This window comes from Lolium rigidum, chromosome 6, assembly GCF_022539505.1.
Source record: "Lolium rigidum isolate FL_2022 chromosome 6, APGP_CSIRO_Lrig_0.1, whole genome shotgun sequence".
NCBI classification, from domain to species: domain Eukaryota; kingdom Viridiplantae; phylum Streptophyta; class Magnoliopsida; order Poales; family Poaceae; genus Lolium; species Lolium rigidum.
The window spans coordinates 148,447,953-148,458,835 of NC_061513.1; positions in this window are offsets into that span (position 1 = coordinate 148,447,953).

A 10,883-nucleotide genomic window follows, 5' to 3' on the forward strand; every position below is an offset into this window, starting at 1 on the left:
AAGGATGTGATGAGGGGTAGATGATCCCAAGTTTTGAATTAAGGATGATTGAGCTATCTTGTACTATAAAGAGAAAATCAAGATGGCACACTCAGGTTGTCATCAGGAGAGAGGTTCGATGTAGTAAGAAGGAAAACAATTTTTCCTAAGCCACACATGTGTTTTATTTGGTGAGTTGCTTGTTCAACCACTAGGGGTGTTGTTCTATGAGGTAGCTCAAGACAAAACTCAACAAGCAAATCAAGACAATTCATCTACCAACAGATCAAGGCAATTCATCACAACAAACAGATCAAGGCAATTCATCTAATAAGTCTTTTAGAAAAAGTTTTTGTTCCCCCTAATTTTTGCAATAAGGACAACTAATCAAGGTTGCAAAAGCTGGGGTGTTACATTCGTCCTATATGGCGCCCTGTTGGGCAGCAAAGCATCGGGGATCAAGTCAATTTGATGCTCAATACCACGCAATGGTGACAATCCTGCGGGAACCTCCTCTAGAATCACATCGCTGAATTCCTGCAAAACATTAGAAACAGCAGGAGAAATAGGGGTCATGTCGTTAAAAACCAAAACCTCACCCTTGTACATGAGCACAAGAGGCATGACTATAGGATCCTCACTAAATTCTCTCATATCGTCATTGGTGGCTAATAACACTAAGGAATTCACTCGCTCACTTTTCGTTATATCACTCATGGCATTACAATTCTCTCGCCTATCTATAGGTGCATCCTCCAAGTTTACTTCAACTTTCTGACGAGATTCATTGACAATTTGTTGTGGTGACATAGGTTGCAAGTTGATTTTCTTGCCCTTGAACTCCAAGTGATAAGTATTGGCACGGCCATTGTGTTGCACAGAATGGTCATAGAGCCATGGCCGACCCAATAGTAGGTGACACACCGTCATAGGAACCACATCAAAATCAATGGAATTAATACTTATACGGTCCAATCTCAAAATCAACACGCTCCATGTGGTTTACCTTCATCTCACCATTATCGCTCAAACACTGAATATAATATGGATGCAGGTGCGGTAGATACTTCAGTTTCAGCTTGGCACACAACTCCTTGCTTGCTAGATTGCAACAACTCCCGCCATCAATAATGACTTTGCAAGCTTTATCAGGACCAACTAGTGCCTTTGTTTGGAACAAATTGCAGTGTTGAGTAGATGCACTGGGTTGCACATTAAGAGCATGTTGTGACACAACAATAGTGCGAGCTTCAGATGGAAAAGCATCTACACCATCACTATCATAATCATCATCTTCTGGAGCATATGGATCAGCATCATCTCCAGTCTCATACTCATCATGGTGATTAATGATCATCACTTTACGATTAGGGCTATCTCGCTTTAAGTGACCCTTGCCTCCAGATGTATGACAATTCGTATCGCGGTTGCGTGCCATAGACATGCTAGAACCACTTGTACTAGCAGCAGGTTTGGGTTTCTTTGTGTTGGACACATTGGAGAAAGGCTTACTAGACGAAGTAGGAAAAGGTGCAGGGCGCGAAGATGGCGTCGGCGCCGAGGACGGGGGCGCCCTAGGCGTGTAGCGCCCAGCTCCCGTAGTATGGCCTTTGATTTGCGCCTCATCAGCCAACTGTGCTTCAGCTTCTCTTGCATGATGTAGCAGCTGATTTATAGTAGTGTAACTTTGATAACGAACAATGCCTTTGACATTATACTTCAGACCATGTAGAAAACGTTGCATTGTCATCTCAAGTGACTCACGGACACGGCCACACTGCATAAGTATCTCCATCTCCTTGTAATAAGCATCAACTGTCATAACACCTTGTCTCAAGAGGGTCAACTTATCATATATAGATCGCAAATAATTAGTGGGAACGAAACGAGCTTGCATAATTGCCTTCATCTCGCGCCAAGTACGAACTGGCAATTCTTCATCTTCTTGATGAGCACGTGTAATTCCATCCCACCAACGCAATGCATAGCCATCAAATTCTGAGAAAGCAAGCTTAATCTTCCTATCTTCAGTATAGTCATGTAGGCGCCACAACTTCTCAATTTTCAGCTCCCAAGTGAGGTATTCTTCAACATCAGGACCTCCTTCAAATTTGGGTATTGAGAATTTTGGCTTACCCAAACCATCGTCTTGCTGTTGTGGAGGGACACGGTGGGCTCCAAGTTCAACAAAGCCATGACCACGGTTACCACGTCCAACACCATGACCAGCAGCAGCAGCAGGTTGTTGTTCTTCATAATCTCGATGAACAATGTCCCCTTCTTCAGGTTGTTGTTGTTGTTGTTGGGTCAAGTTCTCAACAGCTAACTGCAATGCTTGAATAGAGCGCTGAATATTGGTCACTTGAACTTGGATTGTATTGACAGTCTCATCAGCAAGTCCTTCGCCCTGTGCGCGTAATTCACGTCGCGACTCATTGCGAAGAGCTTCATACTCTCTCCAAGAAACAATATCAGCTCCATCCTTGTTTTTCTGGTCAACAATTTTAGCATCACTAGCAGACATGATTAGTAGGTTAGTGCAATAAAACAAATATATATGGTGGTACTCTCACAACTCACTCAAAAACTGATAAGAAAAGGAAATCTTGCCGCTCCAAAGTGAATTAGTATTTCTTACCACTTGGATTGACAAACTAGTGCACGGATGTAGCGAAGCGAATATCAAGGGTATAAGAACAATCACATGACAAAAATAGGATATATGTGGGGCTGTAGGTGGGCTACCTATTTGCACCAATAGCAAGCTCTAGCGCTGACCGTAGACAACCAATGATACTCACACAAGGCGATAAATGTGGCAATGCAACTATATGGATGAAAAGGTTGCAATGCACTTGAGAGACGCTAGCAAAGCTCAACGGAACAGGCACAAGATTGCTCAACTATAGGTGCAGGAAAGTAAACTCAGGCCTTCACTTGATGCTACTTGCACTTGGATTTTCTTTTCTTTTCTTTGGATTCTCACACGCAGCACAAAGTATCTCTTTTTGTTTCTTTTCAAAAAAATTGATTTTATGAATCAGCTCCTTGTAACATGGCCAACAGATAATGCAAAGTACCAAAACCCTAATGAGCAGGCTGTCGAGCGGTAAAACTAGTCTCTTCTAGGGAAGTTCCTAGTCACTTGTATCGAAAGGCTATGTCTATGGTTGGGAACAAGCAAACTGTATGACATGTGTACTCGGAGCAACAAAACTGAAAACTGGATAAGATCGAAACACAAACCCTAGACAATCTACTAGATAGAAGAAAATGATACGCAAAAACAACTACGAAAAGCAACTAAACCTCGAAATTAGTGCAATCTAAGGCTATGGCAAACCCTAACCCTAACTTTTTATGGCTTTTTCTGGATAGGAAACACTCACAACTCAACTATGGGGTGGATTGTGGATGGCTTACCGAGGAAACGCTGAAATCTGATACCAAGATGATAAGGGGTTGCCCGATCTTCTCAGTAAGCGACGCTGGATGTGATGAACACAGCGGAGATAACACGGTGATGAAGTGGATGGTAACTTGTATGACGCAACGAGTCTCTTGATTGGTCCCTGTCGCCAATGCAACAGCTCTCAACCCTGCAAGATATTCGCAACTCTGCACACTTGCGCACGTAGCCGCCGACCACGAAGCGGTAAGTTGAAATCGTCTAATTCCCAATGGAACAGCAGATCACACAAGACTTTCAGTAGCAAAACACCAAATCAATGCGGATTGGTGTAGAGATTCAATAGAGTTGCAAAGCAATTAACTATGAACTAGGGTTTATCTTAAACGTGGTCTACACCTAATTTGGGGGCTTCCTAGGCACTTATATAGGGGTTCAGGACGACCAGGAGTCGAGAAAATACATTAAAACCCGACCCAGATCGGGATCTGGTCGAGACTGACTTGGACACGGCCGGCCTGGGGGCCGGTCGATCGGGCCAGGGATCGGACAAGCCGGTTGGAACCGGGTCTGGCATCGGGTAGTGAGCAGACTAGGGTTCAGAGCCCCTAGATGGTGTCCGATGTGCACCGGTCCAGGGTCGGGTCGGTGCCGGGCTGATCCGGCATGGCGTCGGGTCGAACCGGGCGGGGGACCGGGCCGGCCGGCGTGGCGGTCGGTCTGACCGGCGGTACGTGGCACCAGCCTGGACATCATCCTCTTCCCTCGCGCATGCCTCCCTATCCTCCCTCGCGCGTCCTTGGGATGTCTTCTGGTCCAGCTTCACGTCCAGCTCCATATCCAGCTTCACGTCCAGCTGTTCCTCTTCTCCTCGTGCGATGTTTGCTCCATCTTCGTACCTGATCATACATAAGTAAGAGGACTTAGGCAGTATAAAGTTCACATCAATCAAAGTATCATTTAGGAACAAGTTCACCTGTTCTTTGAGTAGCTTCGCACGAGCTCTTGTCATAGGTCAAATCCTAACTTCATTGGACTTGAGCTTCACAACAGCATTGTCTTCGTCTTGTAATGACGGAGGTAGTAGTTCGGTTGGGATGTCCTCATCACCAGGTGTCCCGAGAGAACTTTCTGAGCACAAACTACACGTAGACCCAACCGCGCATTCTGTCAAACAGACGATGAGACCCGTAGGGGAAGAGGGATGGCGCGCAATCGCCGAAGAGGTGAACCGGCTACTCGCCGCTGGGTTCATCATGGAAATCAAGCACCCAAAGTGACTGGTGAACCCAGTACTAGTGCTAAAAAGGAACAACACATGGCGATTGTGTATAGATTACACTAGCCTCAATCGAGCTTTCCCCAAGGACCCGTTCGTCCTCCCGCAGATAGATCAGATCATTGACGTAGTTGCGGGTTCGGAGTCGCTATGCTTCCTCGACACGTACTCCAGGTATAACCAGATCAAAATGGCGGTTGAAGATTAGGAAAAGAGAGCGTTTATCACGCCACTCGGCGCCTACTGCTACTCCTCCATGACCTTCGGCCCCAGAAACGCCGGAGCCACCTATCAACGGTGCATGAACAGTTGCCTCAAAAGCCAAATCAGGCGCAACGTCCGCGTCTACATCGACGACGTGGTGGTTAAGTCGACTCGACAAGATGACCTAGTCGCGACCTCACCGAGACCTTTGCCAACCTTCGGCGCTACCAGATAAAGCTCAACCCCCTGAAGTGCACCTTCAGAGTCCCGTCGGGACAGCTACTCGGCTACGTCGTCTCCAAGCGTGGAATCGAGTCCAGTCTGGAGAAGACATCGGCGGTTATGCGCACCAAACAACCTGCATGCCTCCTCGATGCACAAAAGCTCGTCGGGCGAGTCGCAGCGCTCATTCGGTTCATACCTCGACTCGGCGACAAGGCTCTACGACTATATCGCCTCCTGAAGAAGTCCGATTCCTTCGAGTGGACTGTGGAAGCACAAAAAAGCTCTGGACACCCTGAAAGACGCTCTGCAAAGCGCACCCGTCCTGGTCGCCCCACTGCCACAAGAACCCATGCTCCTCTACGTTGTTGCATCCAATCCCGTCGTAAGTGCAGTCATGGTAGTGGAGCGCAAGGAAGAAGGCAAAGAGCAACTCGTGCAGCGCCCGGTGTACTACATCAGCGATTCCGGCGCCAACGTGGAACCTGCACAACACAATCAAACTACTTTGCCCCAACTTAACAGTGAAGTTGTCAATCTCACCGGCTTGCTGAAAACAAAGGATTAAACGTATGGTGTGGAGAATGATGTTTGCTTGCAAAGAACAACAAAGAACAATGATTGCAGTAGGTTGTATTTCAGATGTAAAAGAATGGACCGGGGTCCACAGTTCACTAGTGGTGTCTCTCCAATAAGATAAATAACATGTTGGGTGAACAAATTACAGTTGGGCAATTGACAAATAGAGAGGGCATAACAATGCACATACATATCATGATGATTACTATGAGATTTACTTAGGGCATTACGACAAAGAACATAGACCGCCATCCAGCATGCATCTATGCCTAAAAAGTCCACCTTCGGGTTAGCATCCGCACACCTTCCAGTATTAAGTTGCAAACAACAGACAATTGCATTAAGTACTGTGCGTAATGTAAACAATACAAATATCCTTAGACAAAGCATTGATGTTTTATCCCTAGTGGCAACAGCACATCCGCAACCTTAGAAATTTTTGTCACTGTCCCAGATTCAATGGAGGTATGAACCCACTATCGAGCATAAATACCCCCTCTTGGAGTTACAAGTATCAACTTGGCCAGAGCCTCTACTAGCAACGGAGAGCATGCAAGGTCATAAACAACACATATATGATAGATCGATAATCAACTTGACATAGTATTCCATATTCATCGGATCCCAACAAACACAACATGTAGCATTACAAATAGATGATCTTGATCATGATAGGCAGCTCACAAGATCTAAACATGATGGCACAATAGGAGAAGACAACCATCTAGCTACTGCTATGGACCCATAGTCCAAGGATGAACTACTCACGTATCAGTCCGGAGGCGGGCATGGTGATGTAGAGCCCTCCGGTGATGATTCCCCTCTCCGGCAGGGTGCCGGAGGTGATCTTCAGAACCCCCCGAGATGGGGTTGATGGTGGCGGCGTCTCAGTAACTTTTCTCGTATCGTGGCTCTCAGCACTAGGGTTTTCCGATACGAAGGAATATATAGGTGAAGAGGCAGCGTCCGGGGAGCCAGGGGGTCCCTCCCCACACCTGGGCGCGCCAGGGGGTGGGCCGCGCCGCCCTATGGGGTGGCCCCCCTGCTGGCCGCCTCCGACTCTCCTTCGATGTTCTGGAATCCTCCGTGGAAAATAGGGCCGTGGGCTTTTGTTTCGTCCAATTCCGAGAATATTTCCTGTGTAGGATTTCTGAAACCAAAAACAGCAGAAAACAGGAACTGGCGCTTCGGCATCTTGTTAATAGATTAGTACCGGAAAATGCATAAAAATGATATAAAGTGTATATAAAACATGTGAGTATTGTTATAAAACTAGCACGGAACATAAGAAATTATAGATACGTTGGAGACGTATCAGCGTGTCACTTAGCACATGAAGATCGCCAAGAGCTCGGTACATCTCGGCAAACGTCAGGGAGGCCATTGGCATCTAGCTGGCCGTGCGCAGCTCCTCTCCGTCTTCCGGGCGGGGAGCGTGCATCGCTGCCTCGGTTGACACTGTCTCCACCTCGGGCGCAGGCGAATTGCCAGCCCATACCGGGTCCGCCGCCATCTTCGTTCGCGCTCCTTGTGCGACGCCGTCGACACCGCGCCAAAGCCCCTTGGCGCCCTAGCACCCTTGGGGACCAGTTGCCCCTTGAACACCGAGGTCGCCACGTCAGGCGACTCGGCCTCGGAGCCCTTCGACGCTGCGGTACGCTCAGCCTCGGTCGCGCCCTTGGCCGCCTCGGCTTCGGCGGCTTCCTTCGCTGTTTTGGCCTCGACGGCCTTCTGTGCCGCGTCGGCCTCGGCGGCTTCGACAACTTTCCTCGCCGCTACTGCTTCCGCATGTGACACTGTCGAGGCACCAGCGGCTTCGTTGGCCACTCTCTTTGATGCCGCAGCCTCGTCGGCCTCCTTCCTCTTCGCCTCCGCCGCCTTCACCTTGGCCCTGCAGGACGCCACGGTCAGCACCAACCTCATTGCTAAACAACCCGAACAGAAAAGGAGCGCGTTACTTACTTCACCGTCGGTAGCTTATTCACGCCTGGGCCGACCCACTCCTCCGCCCTGATCGCCGCCCCGAGCGGGCGTTGGAGCGCCATTCCGCCCTCCAGGACGGTCTGCCGCAGTCGCTTAGGCTGCGGCTCATCAGGGCGAGCAGCGGCTGCCTTCCCCTCAGGCGGGGAGGTCGTCTCCTCCTCTTCTTCCTCGGTGGGCACCTTCGGGGATGTCTGCGAGGAGGATGCCGCCCCTCTCTTCGAACCACGAGCGCGGCCCGCGGCCTCTTGGCTAAGCGCTTCGGATTAGGACTCCGTACGGTCGCCCTCGTTCTCCTCTTCCTCCTCGTCGCCCTCCTCACCCTCGTTCATCTCCGGGGACTCCTTCCCGGCGAGTGGCGGCAGATGATTGGTAATCTTCTGCCATCGCTGCATCAAAAAGAGGGAATAAGCTAGTCGCACAAAGAGCTACCTTTACTCGCCACGAGAAAGTCAGTCGCCACTCACCGCGGGTGCCGTCTTGTCCACCGAGAAGGGCTGTAACTCGGTGTTGAACGAAGTGAATGTCGCTGTGGTGATTTTGGTGAGCACCTTATGGTACTCGGCCTCGGTCCACTCGGCGGCGGTGGATCGGGTGCAATCATTATGCCCCATTGTACTCCCACATGTAGTGGCCACGGCTCCACATGGGGATCAACCGCCGAGCGAGCCAGCAGTTGTAGAGGTTGGCGGCGGTCAGGCCCACGTCCTTCAGTGACTGGATCGCCATCCGCATCTCCCTCACCACCCCCTTCCGCTCGGGAGGCAATGACCGCACGTTCAGTCGGCGTGGCACACTCGGCTCCGGCGAGTACTGCGCGATTGGGACGTCACCCTTGGGCGTGTGCTCCTTCACGTAGAACCAGAACTTGCGCCATTGCGCCTGCGCCTTCTTCGGGAGCGCCATGTCGATGAAGGCCTCCCTGGACTTCACTTGGAAGGTGATACCGCCATTCGGGATGAGCGACGGGTCACTCTTGCACACCCGAGCCACCCGCCCATGGAAGATGGAAACCCACAGTGGGAAATAGGGCGGGCAGCCCAGCTATTACTTGCATAGCGCCACGAAAAGCGAGATCTGCTGGACGTTGTGCGGGCCAAGATCGGAAATCTTGATATTGTAGAAAGCGAGGAGCTGGCGCAGGAAGTCCGAGCTCGGCACCGCGAAGCCGCGGTTGAGGAAGCTCATGAAGATCATGAACTCCCCCGTTCGCGCCAGTGGCTCCGTCTCGTTTGCCACCGGCACCCGCCATCTCTCGCGGGACATCTCAACATCTCAGGGATGAGTGCCCCCTTGGTTACCTTGGCCTTCATCCACCCCTTTGCCGCCATTGCACTGGTCGAAGTACGAGCAGGGAAGGATTAAGGATCGCAAGCGGAGAGGTGGAGAAGCAGAGGGGTGAAGAAGAAGAAATGGGGCAGAGCGACTGTCACTAGGTCACGGGCTAGCCTTATATACCTCCTCACTCTCCTCGGATAAGGAAGAAGATTTGTCGTTCAATGCCGTTCCGCAATCGGGGCCAGAGGATCAACGGCCGAGATTCGCGGCGGAGTTACCTGTGTGTCAACGCGAAACTAGCCGTTGTGATTGCCACGTGCGTCTTCTGGACGATACTCGCCGACTGACCTGTGATGACTGTGGGGACCCCGGACTAATGGTCCGAAATACCCTGTTATGTATACAGTTCACGATCCCATGATCAGTGTGTCGTGAACACATAACCGAACTGATATCAAATTACACCATCCATTACAAAGCGGAATAAGAAAATTACAACATGGTCGCATGACCAATACTTACATAACAGCCTCGGAGGGCCTAACTAAACATCAGAGTAGCATCATCACTTCAGCGGCAGCAGCACCCAAGTCATCTGCCATAACCCTACAGGCAACTGACTGGGAAGACGTTCCTAGCTCGCATAGACGTCGCCCACTCCTTCTTCATCCATCGTGCTCCTCCAAGTCTGGCCAAGTAAATAGCCAGGGACAAAGCCGTGAGTACATTTGGAATTGTACTCGCAAACCATCAAGAAAGGTACTTTGCAAGAGTGCAAGATAACAAGTGCTAAACTAAGGTGACAAGAGGGAAGAGCTAATTTCTCTTGTGGAAATAGCATGAGAAAGAGAATTAGTTTCTCTTGTGGATATAGCATGTGGAAGAGACATAGCTTCTCTCGTGGATAAAGCATGCACAAGAGCGTCAGTTTCTCTTGTGGACATAGCATGCCGCCATCTCAATTGATGGGGACGCTTAGGAAGTTCTATGACATATCTATACCTTTATTGGAGATGAGGTAGCATAAGTCCATCTCGGTTGATGGAAATGCTAGAGGATTCCTATGACATACCTATATCTTTATTGAAGAAGATACTCCAAAAGATACATATGACATCTCTATATCTTTGTTAAAGAAGAGTTCCTCTTCAAGAAACATTTAGGAAAGAGTTCCCCACTTAGCCTTCATTTTTCCACGACCATCTCCATATGGTCAACACACACCCTTTCTCCGTACCCTTCCGGTACATCCAACACAACACTTTCTTCGCAAAACATTTATCAAAACAAAACTCAAGCCCCGGTAAAGGTAGACCTTTGCAACCCGTCCATGACCGCGGACGCGGCTATTCGAATAGATTTGACTCTGCAGAGTTTGCACACTTTCCCCACAACTATCCGGATACCTATCGTGTGGGCATCATCCCTGCATAACAACATATGCCACGACGGATACTCGGACATAACCTTTCGCTCATCTCCACTGGCACGAGTCCTTCCCTGCGGGCTTACCCCTTCCCGGCACCCCGGCAGCATACCTCCTTTTGAGCGTATCTCCGGCGCCATGACAGAAGACCCTCAGTAATCGTCCGGCTATCAGTTAAGACAGTGTATTGCCTCCTCCAGAGCGCAACCCGGCGTCGGAGGTCGTCATGACCCTCCCTAGAAAGTTGTGAAGGGTGCTCCTGCCAGCTTCAACAAACTACGGGCTAAGCCCCGTCCCATACCAGGGTAGAGTGGTTGCGCGAATAAAAGTTGGGCTGGTGTACACATATACGCAGTGCTCCTTTTTAAAACCATTTTTCCCACAACACCTTGGTTGTTCAACAAACAGCCATACACCACTTTTCCGAACATCTTTACCAAGATCCTTTGCTTTCTTAAACCATACGCTTGGGTTAACTCACCCAAGGTTTTCATAAAACATTTACAACAAGGTAAGCCTTGAGGGGT